General features: G+C 43.5%; 1 protein-coding gene across 2 annotated transcripts in view; it reads left to right on the top strand.

Annotated features, from left to right (window-relative positions):
* LOC124607819 (calpain-A) overlaps positions 1 to 15,254 on the top strand; it is a 602,483-nt gene that overhangs the window by 183,279 nt on the left and 403,950 nt on the right. The window lies entirely within an intron of this gene.

Below are 15,254 nucleotides of genomic sequence, written 5' to 3'. Positions count from 1 at the left end.
GAGAATATTCACAAACGCTTGTGCAAAGTCTATGGGGCATCTGCTGTCGACGAAAGTACAGTTAGTCGCTGAGCACAGGCGGCGTTTCGGCGGAGCTCCACGATTTGCGCCGGCCGAAGTGGCCGTGCGGTTAAAGGCGCTGCAGTCTGGAACCGCAAGACCGCTACGGTCGCAGGTTCGAATCCTGCCTCGGGCATGGATGTGTGTGTTGTCCTTAGGTTAGTTAGGTTTAAGTAGTTCTAAGTTCTAGGGGACTAATGACCTCAGCAGTTGAGTCCCATAGTGCTCAGAGCCATTTGAACCAATCCACGATTTGCAGCGGTCGGGGAGATCATCCACGGCTGTTACACCTAACATCCTGCAGCGAGCTGATGTCATTCGCGAGGACAGCCGCATAACGACTCGGCAGTAGGCGCTGCATCTGTCAGTCAGCAAAGGAAGTTCACAAGTGAAGCACTGGCTCCGCCACCAGGGCAAGGATTGTTACCGACGGGGCATACACGCATTGTTTCGCGCTGGAGGTAGACCATAGAACGGGGTGGAGATTACGTGGAAAAATAGGGTGTGTAGGTAAAACACCGTTTTTTGGTGTGTGTAATTATCATTACGTTCAATAAAGAGTTGTTGAAGAAAAAATGCTTTGCATTACTTTCAGGACAACCCTCGTGTTACTTTTATAAGATACAGTTTTTGGTACACATGTGGGTAGTTGCTGCTAACCTAAGAAAACCTTAAGCATCTTTTCTAGACCGATATCAGCACGTATGTATTGCACAAGATGCATAACACGAATGATGAATTGTATTGTATTTTATTAACCAACAGTTTTCAGTCCAAGACCATGCACTCGGTAGTATGTGGTATGCAAAACAAAAATGAAATAAAATTAGGATGTAACGTTCTTGAGAAGATACTTACGTCAACGTGCTGTTATAAATCAGACACTACGTGTCATACATCTTACGAAAATGCAAGACACATAATTTCAAACAGGTTCAGTACACAATGACTGTGTGAGAAGCATGCTCTGATCATTTCAAACCAAGACAATAAACCGGCTCGGGAAAGCCAAAAACAGTATCACATATATTCACTAACATCATGGCCAAAAACCGTGAAATCCGAAGATATTGCACATGGATCACAAATGAAGAAATTAAACATTACTAAGTACAATGGTAAAACACTTGCTCTTCAAATCCTTTACAAAATAATATGAGGATCGTTCAATAAGTAATGCCCCACTTTTTTTCTCAGAACATACTTATTGTTAAGAGTCAGAATTTGGTGACAATATACATCAACATGTACTGACCGTGTCCTATTTTTCTACGTAGTCTCCATCATGTTGTACCGCCATACTTCAACAGTGTGGAAGAGTACGTATTCCCTGTTGGTAAAAGCAGGCGTAGCCATGTTTTCACTGCATGACTGACGCTCTTGTCGTATTCAAAGTGTGTTCCCCATAGAGAATCTTTAAGCGGCCCAAAGAGATGGAAGCCCGAGGGTGCCAGGTCTGGACTGTAGGGTGGATGAGGCAATGATGTCCAACCCAATTTGGCGATGTTTTCCCGGGTTCCCATACTTGATTCTGGGGATGCATTATTGTGTTGGAGCATGATTTCTGCTGGATTCTTGTCTGATCGAAATGTCGGAAACGGTTCTTGAGTTTATTAAGAGTTTTTACGTACACCTCTGAATTGATGGTTGACCCTCTTGGCATCACATCCACGAGTATGATGCTATCACAATCCCAGAAGACTGTCACCATGACTGTCCTGGCAGAAGGTGCTGTCTTGAATTTCTTCTTTTTTGGTGAATGAGGATGATGCCACTCCATGGACTGCCTTTTTGTTTCCGGCGCAAAGCGGTGCACCCAGCTTTCGTCCCCCGTAACGATCCGTGATAGAGAGGCCTCTCCGTCGGTGTCAAAACATTCCAATAATTCAGGTGAAATGGCCGTTCTTTGAATCTTGTGGTACGCAGTGAGCATTCGTGGAACCCATCGTGAGTACCTCGTTGAATATCCGAGAGTCTCGATCATTGCAGGTCTCCATTATTGCAGATTCACTTCCAATGCTGACCGACAACTGTATAGCCAATTGTCGTGTTGTGATGCGTCGGTCGGCACGAATAATGGCATCCACACGACTCAGGATGTCTGGAGCAGTGGCTGTGACAGGACGTCCCGAGAGTGGCTGATCCTGGAGCTCTGTTTCTGCATTTCCTGAGGCTGAAACTTTCTTTACCCATCGCCTGTCAACTGCAGCATCGCCATACACTGCACACAAACGTTTATGGATGTTCACCACGGTTTCTTTTTCTGAACACAATAATTCAATAACAGCACGATGCTTGCAGCGTGAGTCGTATGTAGACACCATTTTGAAACTGTACTACGGCTCTGCCATCTGCCAGAACGGTTCGAAACTTCAACGGCGCCCAGAACAAAGATGAAATGTGAAGCACCAACAACGACGTTCGTCAATGTATATTAATGGCTTTAAAAAAATGTTTGGCATTACGTATTCAATGACCCTCGTACAATGTATCGCATATAAAATATTGGGAAGACTAAAACTGAAAAGGTCCCTTAATATATAAAACAATGTAAAGGCTTTCAAATTTACAAACAAAATTTAGATAATTATTGCACCAGTTGGCCTCAATGTATAAAATATGACAAACAAATACCAAAACACAAGTTTTAAGTGTATGTAGCGAACATATTCCATTTACGGAAATTTTTGTAGCCAGTCAGCAGTTACACAGGTCACAGAAACATGAACTAAATTGTTATCGATCTTAACAAATATTTTACTAAGACGAGAATAGACGTATATCAATGATATCCTAACATAAGAAAGAGTAAAACAAAAACAACGACATAAGTTGTCAAACACGCAAGTTACAAGTAAAACAGGGCACGAACTGTAGCTTATGTGTAAATACCATCTTAACAACATAAGTTGCCACTAGTCAAAGCTATATGCAGGCATTCAGAAAAACAATCAGAATTGAAAACAGTCTTATTGACTTATAGCATTTATACTGAGGCATGAACAATGTAAGGCAACAATGAATGTAACATAAAACATTTACATGTGAAATAGTCTAAAAAAAATCAACCATAATCACTAGTCATACAGGGCCTTCATACAATATACAAGGTTCAAAAAGTGATATCAAACTATGCAAAACTACGCCAACACATTATCATACATAAATGGCATTAATCAAAATGCTACAGCGTGAGCAGCGACCATGGGGACAATGACAATAAGTTTCAGCACAATAATAAGTAATTCAGAGATAGACTTCGTCATTAAATATTCTCTCAGTATTAGTTATAGTTTATGACGCACAGAAAGTAATTCTTCAAGCGCAGCACATAACAAAGACAAAAACCACAATGTTGTCTATAAGTTAAATGGAAGGGGCAGAGGCAAAAAAAAAAAATTTAAACAGGGGTGAAGAGGGGGGTGGCCATAGTTTAACTAGTGTCAAGACTTAAACTTTTTTTGTAACAGTGAAGAATATTCGACGTTCACCACGTCCAAAACTGTAGAAGTGACGGCAGTATAGCCTGTGAGCTGATGCCACCCCTTGGTGCAGTATATTGGCTAGCTGGCAGAGTTCCCACGTGCCCATAAGCTGCAGCAGTGCCTGTGGGCAGCTGCAACCCTCCAGAGTACCGACGCGCGGCGTTCCTTTGTCTGGGCGCCAGCCGGCTGGCCTTGGAGGTCGCGTCCGCGGTTCTACATTCGCCTCGACCTTCTGTCGGAACACTCGCGCGCTCTCCGCTCAAAATTCTCGAATGCCACCAGGCGGCACTGAGTCTTACAGGTTGCCAATCGGCAGGGATATTGAATTGTTGTTTTCGATAATTCAACATGTCATTTAAGAACATTTTTGCTAGTAATCATCACTAAATAGAGCGCTCATTACAGTTTATTTTCAGTTCTACATCTACATCTCCATACATACTCGGCTAGCCTCCATACGATGCATGTCGCAGGTTACCACTACAAGTCATACCCTTTCCTGTTCCACTCGCAAATAGAACGAGTGAAAAGCTTGCGCAAGAGCCTTAGTTTCTATCTTATCTTTGTGGTCCTTACGCGAAATGTACGTTAGCGGCAGTAAAATCGATCTGCAGTTGGCCTCAAAGGCCGATTCTCTAAATTTCCACAATAGTGCCTTGCGGAAAGCGTCATCTTCCCTCCGTGGTCCCATCTGAGTTCGCGAAACACCTCCGTGCTGATCGAACTTACCGGCCACAAATCTAACAGCCCACCTGTCGATTGCTTCGATGTCTTCCTTTAATCCAACCTGGTGGGGATCCCATACACTCGAGGGGCACTCAAGGATGAGTCGCACTAGCGTTCTATACGCCGTCTCTTTTGTAGATGAGCTACACTTTCCCAAAATTCTCCTAATAAAACAAAGTCGATCATTCGCCTTGCCTAGTACCATCCTGAAGTAATCTTTCATTTTATACCCACGGTAAGTTGTAAAGTTTTAATTATGACTTTGGGTAAATAAAGTTACGGAGTTAATTTTTGCGTGTTTACAGTCCTGGTATGCATTGAAAGACCCTTGCTACAGTACCGTACTACTAGTCTAACGGCGCTACAGGAGCCCAACCAGAGTGCTGCAGCAATATAGTATCTTGTACATAGTCTGGAGCTTGTCAGATAGGTCTTACCGCCCATGTCATCTACAGATGTTGTTAATATGTGCTGCAAGAGTCCTCAGTTGAAAAAAATTGACATATACTGTATTCTGCAACCATCGTACAGTATATGAAGGAGGGATCTTGGTTTACCAGAATCACACTATTCCAGTGATGATAGCGAGCGAGAAGACAGATCATCGGTATCGATTTCTACAAAGACCAAATTTCCCTAACTTTTCCCTCTTGATCACTAATCAGTTAACTTATTATCAGTTGCCGCAAGTGACTTGTTTGTTGACTCGTAATGGCACGTGAGCTACTGAACTTCTCAGTAAGACCCTAAGCGGCACATGGATACTTCTTGTAGTTTCTACTGTGCAAAGTGCAGCAGCGGTCGAGGCACTGGATCCCATTGGAGAGTAGCGTTGTTCAGATTCCCCGTCCAATTATTCAGATTTGGGTGTTTAATTGGTGAAACCAAACGTTGGGACGTTTCTTTGTTTTAAGAACGTCACTACAGATCTCTATACCGGCCTTTGTCCTATCCCACGTTGTGCTCTGGCTCTAACGATCTCATCACCAACAGGACGTTAAACCATTGTAGCGTCTCCAACTAAAGTTTGATCACTATTTCTGCAACGCTTTCTTACTGACCAAGCATATCTGCGACAAAGCGCACAGGTCTTCTTTGCGTCGTGGCGCAGTGGTTTGCGTACTGGACTCATATTCTGGAGGACGGCGGTTGAAATCTCCGTCTGATCATCCAAATTTATATTTACCGTGATTTCCCTAAAACGCTTAAAGCGAATGCCTGGATGGTCGGACGGTTTCCTTCCCTAACCCGACGTTGTGCTCCGTCTCTGATGACTTCGTCGTCACTTCCTTCCGAATTTAGCGTTGTCTTAAGTGCAATATTAACACTCCCTGCCGCGCGGGATTAGCCGAGCGGTCTCAGGCACTGCAGTCATGGACTGTACGGCTGGTCCCGACGGAGGTTCGAGTACTCCCTCGGGCATGGGTGTGTGTGTATGTCCTTAGGATAATTTAGGTTAAGTAGTGTGTAAGCTTAGGGACTGATGACCTTAGCAGTTAAGTCCCATAAGATTTGACACACATTTGAACATTTGAGCACTCCCATACCATAACATCACCTCCGCCGTACTTCACTGTTGGCACTACACGTGGGGCCAGGTAACGTTCACCAGGCATTCGCCTGATCCAAACCCTTCCGTCGGATTGCCACAGTGTACAGCTTGATTCACCAATCCAAATCATTCGTTTCCATTCATACACTTTCCAGTGGCGTCGCTCTTTACGTCAACTCAGGTGTTACCTACAACTGAGTGCTGAAACGTGTCACTTACGACAAGTTGTTCTACCACTGTACCACATCCTTTGTAACTTCCTACGGGTATTCTGCTAGCCGCACTGTTGAAAGCATCTGAGAACTACCGTGTGGTTCCTTCCTCTGACTTCATGCCATTTTTTACAACCCCCATCTTCAGTACTCGACGGCCTCTGCCCTCCGAAAATACATGAAGTGTGCCCTGTCTTGCATTGTTCCACACGTTTCCACTTCACAATCACGACAGTCGACTTGGGCAGCTTTAGAAAGGTTGAAATGTTACTGATGGAGTCGTTGTATTGTATTGTATGGAACTGGGGACCTAGAAACGACGGTGAGGCTTCGTCTCCGCCGTAGCCCTAAGTGGTTCATAACTCCACAACAGGCTACAGCAGTTTATTCACGCCACCGCCGCCCCACACCGTACCCAGGGTTATTATGCGGTGCGGCCCCCAGTGGACGCCCCCTCCGCCCCCCATCCCCCGGAAACGTCTCACACCAGACGAGTGTAACCCCAATGTTTGCGTGGTAGAGTAATTATGCTATATGCATACATAGATAAAGTGTTTGCGCAGCAATCAAAAATGGCTCTGAGCACTATGGGACTTAACATCTGAGGTCATCAGTCCCCTAGAACTTAGAACTACTTAAACCTAACTAACCTAAGGACAACACACACATCCATGCCCGAGGCAGGATTCGAACCTGCGATCGTAGCGGTCGCGCGCTTCCAGACTGAAGCGCCTAGAACCGCTCGGCCACCACGGCCGGCGCGCTGCAATCGTCGACATAGTGTAACTGAGGTGGACTAAGGGCAGAGGTGGATGGAAAACCGCCTTAAAAAGCATCACGCACTGGCCGGCACACCGGACCTCGACACCAACCTGCCGGGCGGATTCGTGCCAGGGACCGGCACGCCTTCCCTCCCGGAAAGCAGTGCGTTAGATCGCGACTAACCGGCGGGCGATGGAGTTGTTACTCAGGTGAGATCCTATGCGTAATGCACGTTCGGAATCACTCAGCTCTCCTGACCGGCATTCTGCTGTTACTGCTTCTCACACAATACGTTACTCTATTGTCTTCTTTTATACTGTCTGGTCCGTCTCTCGCGACATCCAGCGGTCAATTCCAAATTACATATTGGTGTCCGAATTGTGTATTGTGCATTGTGTATTCAACTGGGGACCTAGAAACGGTGGGGAGGCATCGTCCCGCCGTAGCCCTCAGTGGTTCACAACTCCACAACAGGCCACAACGGCCCATCCACCCCGTCGCCGTCCCACTCCGAACCCAGGGTTATTGTGCGGTTCGGCCCCCAGTGGACTCCCCCGGGAACGTCTCATACCAGACGAGTGTAACCCCTATAATATCCACGACACTATGTTCTAGCCACAAGATGTTAAAATGAACTAAGTATACAAACTTCAACAAATATTATCGATACTACGTATAAAAAGACTGTATCGTGTAAAAATGACGATAATTATTTCATTATTTCTGTAATAATTTAATTTCTGTGTGAATTAAAACTATTATCAGAGAACTACATTCATAGACGACGACAATTATAATATTTTTTTGTTGTCTGTGATAATTGTGGTTCAGTTGTTCTTCCCGTGCTAACCGATGAACTGTTCGGACGTGAGACGTGTGAGGTCTGTAAACAGAAAACTTGTAACTATAGTGTTAATTATTATTTCAAAAATAGAATCGCTATTGTCTAGAGGTGAATTTGTATTTATTTCAAATGTAATCCAATCTAATTAATGTTTTTAAGTGTTAATTTTCAGCTCCGCAATTAGGAGCGCAGCCATTGGCGCTAGTAACTTACAGCGGAGTTTAATAGTAGCTGGTATAAAAAATATGAAATATTTTTCATTGAGAATAATTTTAACTGCTAAATAATAGAGAGCCAAAGGCCTAAAGACTTTTATCTGAATATATTAACTTGATGTAAAAGGAATCGAGAATAACAATAGACAAATTGACTGTCGTCTGTCTGCCGCCATCTTAGCAAAAATATCTCCGCCGCAGTTTTGAATCGAGAATTTTAACAAACATAAATGTTGTTAGATATTAATGAATGGAAATAAATGTGCACCGGTGGTCCCGAATCTACTTTAAAAGACAGAATTCAACTCAGATTGAATCTTTAAAATAGTGCTCACAGCACGTTACGTAATATCAATTTCTTATTTGCTGATGTATGAAGCCTAATTATTTCGGACGATTTGCATGAAATATTTTAATAGGAGACATACGTCAGTGTTGTGCGCGGGTAGTATTTTGTGACTAAATGTTCCTTTTGCTAGAGAAAAATGCTTCCATCTTACGTAAAAGTTGTGTAAAATCTGATAAATGATATGCAGTTTAGTGCCACTCACACGACTTTAAAGACAACATTTCTATACAACGTCAAGTGAAGATTTCTTTAGCAGAGTGAGAAATATTAGCCGTGATAATCATTTTTGAGATCAAACGAATTGTTACGCTGACAACAGGTAACTGGTTTTATATATTTTTTGATCTGCCTGAAATATCATTTATAAGTAATTAAAGTCACGAAATACTATAAACCGGTTCCGCCACACCCCAAATGTTTGCGTGTACGCGTACGTGGAGACAGTATTTGCGCAGCAAACGCTGACATATTGTAACTGAGGCGGAATAAAGGGAACCAGCCCGCATTCGCCGAGGCAGATAGAAAACCGCCTTAAAAACCATCCACAGGCTGGCCGGCGCACCGGACCTCGACACTAATCTGCCGGGTGGATTTGTGCCGGGGGCCGGCACGCCTTCCCGCTCGGGAAGCAGCGCGTTAGACCGCGCGGCTAGCCGGGCGGGCTGATGTCCGATTACTTTTGATTAGATAGCTATCTGGTCTCCTCCGTGGCTGACTTCCTTAAAATTATGCTGACAACTCATATTGTGGAAACCGCCTACATCAAAAATATCTAGACGCCTATAAGTGGACATTAATATGCGATGTGTCCACCCTTCGCCTTTATCTGGTAGTTCTATCTTCAGTCTCTGTGGCTACTTACTCCAAGATACTTTACCATTGTGACTGTTTTTCTAGTAATTGACCAACGTTCTTGTAGTCAAATGATGTCGAGTATTTTCGTCTATTGACTCCCATTATTTATGTAGAAGTTCTGCTGTTGTGCACCCATAGCTGAATATAATTAAATCTTCCTCCATTATGTACCATCACTAGTCCAACTACACAGCTTACAAGCAGCGTTATAGTAGTATAAAACTTGTCTGTAAATCATTTACATAAATTTGCATACCTTTTCTGATATTAAAGAAGCACATTTTTTTCTAGACAACGATGAGCAACGCTAACAAAGCTTCCCAGAAATCAACCGGCAAGGTGGCAACCTGGGCTCCGGTATCAACAGCCTTCTGTGTATCTTAACGTGAACAGCCGCCTGAAGATGAACCTGTCTTTTAGAAATCGGTAACGGCGTTATTTTATGTGAATAAATAACATTATTAAAGATGGATGGTTGCAGTTTTCTTCTCTGCAAGAATCGACCTGTACTTCTGCAGCTTATGAGCGAAGAGAGCAGGATGTTCTTTACTTTGGCATTGTGGTTTTTACCAGAAAGCTAATTTTGTATTATTCGTTTCATAGAATTGATTTTACTTTATTTGTTAGCCTCATTTCTTTGCCTTGTTATTTTAGGCTTTGTAAGTGGTCATTACCAGAAGAAATTTGCAACTGCTGGATAAATGCCAACATTGAACTTTCACCTAGACTGATTTGCTGAAGAAATGTTACTTCCTATTTTAACTGGCTGATTAAACGTCTGATTAACTCTATAGTGGCAATATGCTTTGATTTTACTTTTACGGTACTTCATAATTTCACATATCTCTACATTTTGATGGGATTGGTTATCTCAGCCCCAGAGTGAAATCTCGTCTGAATATAGCATAATATTCGCGTCTTCTTTCTTCGTGAACCATTAGTTAAATTTGCTGTAGACGAACATTTAATTTCGAATAAACATTGGTTAACTTGCTGTCGATGAAGATTAAAATCTTATTAAAAAAAGAAATTGCAGTAATTCTCCGTGCCATGTCATTAAAATGCATCACGAAGTAATGAAGCGGTGCCTTTTAAATACCGACAAATTTCAGTGCGGTTTTGAAGATTCCCTCTCTGTTACTAGCCTTCTAATAATAATAAAAAAATACCGATCAAATGCACAGAATATGACTGTGTTATTCAAAAATTAGTAACTGTGGCATCGAGATTTCTTTCCTATCCGGAACTAACCCAAAATTAAACTAATCACGTAGAATAGTATTTTCTACAGGGGAAACAATGAATAAAGATATATACATTCATGTTGTTCCTCTACGTTTTTGTCATTATTTTATCTTCCCGCCTTCTATTAGGTCCTCTTGCCGGTTTTTCCTTATTTACCAGAATCCCGCAAAGGATTTTCGGATTCTGCTTGCAAGCTATTTGCCTCACTGCCTGTCCCACCTATCTTCTTTTCAGTTTCACTGCATTAATCATTAATTCTCCCTTTTCAGTTTGTTTCCCAATCCATTTGCATATTTTCCTTACTTTATTACTACTACTCAACCTGCGCCTCTCCGTTTCTCGTTAAACAACCTCAGTTTTAACATGTTTTTCGCATTAAAAGCCCATATCTCACTGCCATAATTTGAAACCGATAAATACGTTGATTGCAAGCTTTCCTTTTCACTCTCAGGGGGAATTCTTTATTTAGTCTATCAAAAGTAATCAAGTTTTCAGCCGTAATATTACAGAGATATTTCGTGATTAGACGACGGAACAGTTTAGTGCTAAAAGAAATTGTTTTCAGTGTTCCACTTACAAGTTATGCCAGGTATCATTGTTACTCAAAAGCATTATTTTAACATGCGTGTGGGCTGATGACGTCGTAATAGTTGCAACTCCGAAGAAGAAACAGTAGAATGGTGCAAGTCATATCACACACTCTTAAACTATAAAAATTAAACGTGAACAAAAAGAAATCGAAAATGATGGTAGCGTGGAAAAATTCTGAATAAATTAAAACCAACATAAAAATTATTAACGTCCGAATAGATAACGTGGAACAATTTTGTTATCTCAGTAGTATAATCGCAGAGGAGAATAAGTTCTAAATAGAAGTGAAAACAAGGACTGCATTGGTAAAACAAGAATTTATAACTAAGAAAAACATTCTAACCAACAAACATTGTCTATAGATGTCAGAAAATGCTTTGCAAAAACATATGGATTCTATGGAAGTGAAAGTTGGAGTGGATTGGAAAGGAATTAGCTTGAAGCTACTGAAATGTGAATATGGCGGAAAATGACAAGAACGAAATGGACGGAAATACAAACCAACCTGGAAGTCTCAAATGAAGTCAACGAAGAGAGAAGATTTCTAAAGCAAATGGAAAGGAGAAAAATAAAATTTATTGAACAGATCGTCAGACACAATACTTTAATCGTTAACATTCTTGAAGGGAAAGAAAGGAAGAAGAAGGTCAAACGAACAGAATACAGTAGCTACTTTGGCAAGGCATTAGCCTTTAGAGTGTGTATGCGTCTGTGGGCTGCAAGCGAGTTTATTTGTAGTTCGATCCTTGGTTAGTTATAGGATACATAGTGTCTTCCCGTCGATTTCATATTTAGTTTAATTAATAGCCTGATCCTCATTAATTTCATTGACTAATTGTGTCTGCGCGGCTTGTTGAAATAAATTAATGACAGACGGTCGCCAGATAATGTTGGTTAGTTATACGATACATAGTGTCTTCCCGCCGATCTCATATTTAGTTTAATTAATAGCCTGATCCTCATTAATTTCATTGACTAATTGTGTTTGCGTGGCTTGTTGAAATAAATTAATGACAGACGGTCGCCAGATAATGTTATCTCCCGAAACCTGACATTAATCGAATTATTACTCACACAAATGCTCAGGATCAAGGAGCGCTTGATCAGTCTTAATCACAGGGTTGAAAAGCTGTATTATGACCAAGACTCGATTCCAGAGCTGGAAATTGGGTTGGGAAACCAACACATGATCTGTTACTTGGGTTGGTCGGGGGCAAGAAATTGCTAACACAGGAAACCTCATTAAAATTGTGTATATTGCTAATGAATTTCACATTACATTAACAAGATGAGGTAAAAAAGGACACGAAATTCCGTTGCACAGTGGGATGCTATTCGATGACATGTCATCGTTATTAGCTCAGTTAGCTGACGTTTTATAGCACTAAGATATTGGCGCAATAGTAAGCACTGCTTTGTAAATGGCCATCGGAAACGTGAGTGTAAATGGCGGTTGAACGCTACATACTTTATCAGAGATTGCGCAGTGCCACACTCCATTGTTTCCGTTGAACACGAGATAACGCAAAAGAAACATCACGACGGCGTTTTTCTAGCTACAGTGACATTACTTGCAGAATGCAATACGGATTCTGACGTCGACGTGAGCCACAGTGATGCGTGGACTTCAAAGTCAGACGCGCTGCGTATCTTATCAGAATGCCAGTGAGTGCGAATGACAATTTCACGACACGTCATGGTAGAATGACTGAATAGTAATTACCATGCGTTCGAAGACCCGATTCTTTCAGCTTTCATGGAGACAATCGTTATGACACACCTGCTCTTTTATACAGACCGTCTAGAAATCACGTAAGCCACTGACTTCCTTTTCGTCGGTTAGCTTCAGAAAGACTCCCTCACTCTTATGCTGCCAACCCAATCGGTATCTGCAGACACGCTCCTCCTCCGCTCTTAACATGGGAATGACAGGAAAGCTTGACTCTCTTGGGTTTCCCGATGAGGTCGAGGCCTGCGATTGAAGCCCTTTTTATCTTCTTGGCAGAGTTTGAATATAACAACCTCGTCCTCATTCCCTGTAGAATATCATCGATGTGCCGATGTGCTGTAAGGGTGCCGCGGATGACAACCAAAGGGGTCCTGCTCTAAAGTAAAATAGCACACCAGACCAGCAGCCATATGGCGGGCAACAATCACTTCGGTATCCCAACGCTGTCTCCAGATACGTCCTAGAGCCTCACTGACTAGAGTAGAATTGTCTTCAAATGGTTCAAATGGCTTCAAGCACCATGGGACTCAACATCTGAGGTCATCAGTCCCCTAGACTTAGAACTACTTAAACCTAACTAACCTAAGGACATCACACACATTCATGCCCGAGGCAGGATTCGAACCTGCAGCCGTAGCAGCATCGTGGTTCCGGACTGAAGCGCCTAGAACCGCTCGGTCAGAGTGGCTGGCAACTGTCTTCAGTGAAGACTCCTGCTTCTAACCGAGCCCCGATGACCACCGGCAACTTTTCTGGGGACGCCTCGGTCAGCGGTGGGAGACCAACCTGACTGTCGCCCGCCATGTATCCCGGCACCCAGGAGTGATGGTCTGAGGCGCCATTTCATTCCACAGCAGGACTCCTTTGTTTGTCATCCGCGGCACTTTTAGCACAGCGGTACGTCGACGATATTCTACGCCCATTTCGTTACCCTTCAAGGCAAACCATCCTGCTCTTACAGTTCAGGACTTGGCTAGAGTTTCTACTGCTTGTCTTCGTGCTTGCCAAACCATACCTCGGCCAGGAAGGTCCCCGGATCTCTACGCAGTTGAGAACGTTTGAAGCATTAAGGGCAGGGCCCTGTAAGCAGCTCGGGATTTTGATGATGTACCACGCCAGTTTGGCAGAACCTGGCTCGATATCCTTCAGGAAGACATCCAATGGCTCTATCAATCAATGCCAAACTGAATAACTGCTTGCAGTGGGGCCAGAAGTGGACCGATGCCTATTGACTTGCTCAATTTGTGAAGTTCTTTCTCTTGGATAAACCCTCCAGTTTTCCTTCAACTGTAATCATTTGTTTGTCTTTGCATGTACATAAAATCTACCGATTTGTTTCCCATCCGGATAATTCCTTCGTGGTGCATCGTTTTGGTTCGTCTTCGAGCGTAATTAATGTTTATTTGTAGGAGTATGTCAATTTAATTACTTGCACGAGATTACAAATAACTCCAAGAAATTTAGCTATAAACAAATAGCACTCCCTCACTAAAATACACAAATCAAAAAAAGTATTGAATCACCCCGGTTCCCAGAACTCCTGAAGATAGACGTTGTCTATGGATATTGTATCACAGACACAGTCTCTTCGACTGTTCAGAGATGTCACTATTCACTATAACCCCCCCCTCCTCCCCCTCCCCCCCCCCCCCGCCCTGTTAGACGGAGGGTGTCCGACAGCTGATCAGTTCCAGTCATTCCACCAGGAAGGAGGTACACCGTTCCTGTTGTCTGTAGCTCAACCATGCCTAGACAGCCAATACCGCTGTTCGATCGCGTCCGCATTGTTACTTTGTGCCAGGAAGGGCTCTCAACAAGAGAAGTTTCCAGGCATATCGGAGTGAACCAAGCAATGTTGTTCGGACTTGAGGAGATACAGAGAGACGGGAACTGTCGATGGCATGCCTCGCTCAGGCCGCCCAAGGGCTACTATTGCAGTGGATGACCGCTACCTACGGATTGTGACCCGGAGGAACCCTGACAGCAACGCCACCGTGTTGAATAACGCTTTTCGTACAGCCACAGGACGTCGGGTTTCGACTCAAACTGTGCGCAATAAGCTGCATGATGCGCAACTTCACTCCCGACGTCCGTGGCGAAGTCCATCTTTGCAACCACGAGACCATGCAGCGCGGTACAGATGGGCCCAAAAACATTCCGAATGGACCGCTCAGGATTGGCATCATGTCCTCTTCACCGATGAGTGTCGCATGTGCCTTCAACCAGACAATCGTCGGAGACATGTTTGGAGGCAACCTGGTCAGGCTGAACGCCTTAGACACACTGTCCAGTGAGTGCAGCAAGGTAGAAGTTCCCTGCTGTTTTGGGGTGACATTATGTGGGTCCGATGTACGCCGCTGGTGGTCAAGGGAGGCGCCGTAACGGCTGTACGGTACGTGAATGCCACCCTCCGACGGATAGTGCAACGGTATCGGCGGGATATTCGCGAGGCATTCGTCTTCATGGACGACAATTCGTGCCCCCATGATGCATGTCTTGTGAATGACTTCTTTCAGGATAACGACATCGCTCGACTAGAGTGGCCAGCACGTTCTCTAGACATGAACCCTATCGAACATGCCTGGGATAGGCGAAAAGGGCTGTTTATGGACGATGTAACCCACCAACC

The sequence above is a fragment of the Schistocerca americana genome, chromosome 1, assembly GCF_021461395.2.
Source record: "Schistocerca americana isolate TAMUIC-IGC-003095 chromosome 1, iqSchAmer2.1, whole genome shotgun sequence".
Taxonomy (NCBI): Eukaryota; Metazoa; Arthropoda; class Insecta; order Orthoptera; family Acrididae; genus Schistocerca; species Schistocerca americana.
This window is presented reverse-complemented; position numbering and strand designations above follow the sequence as displayed.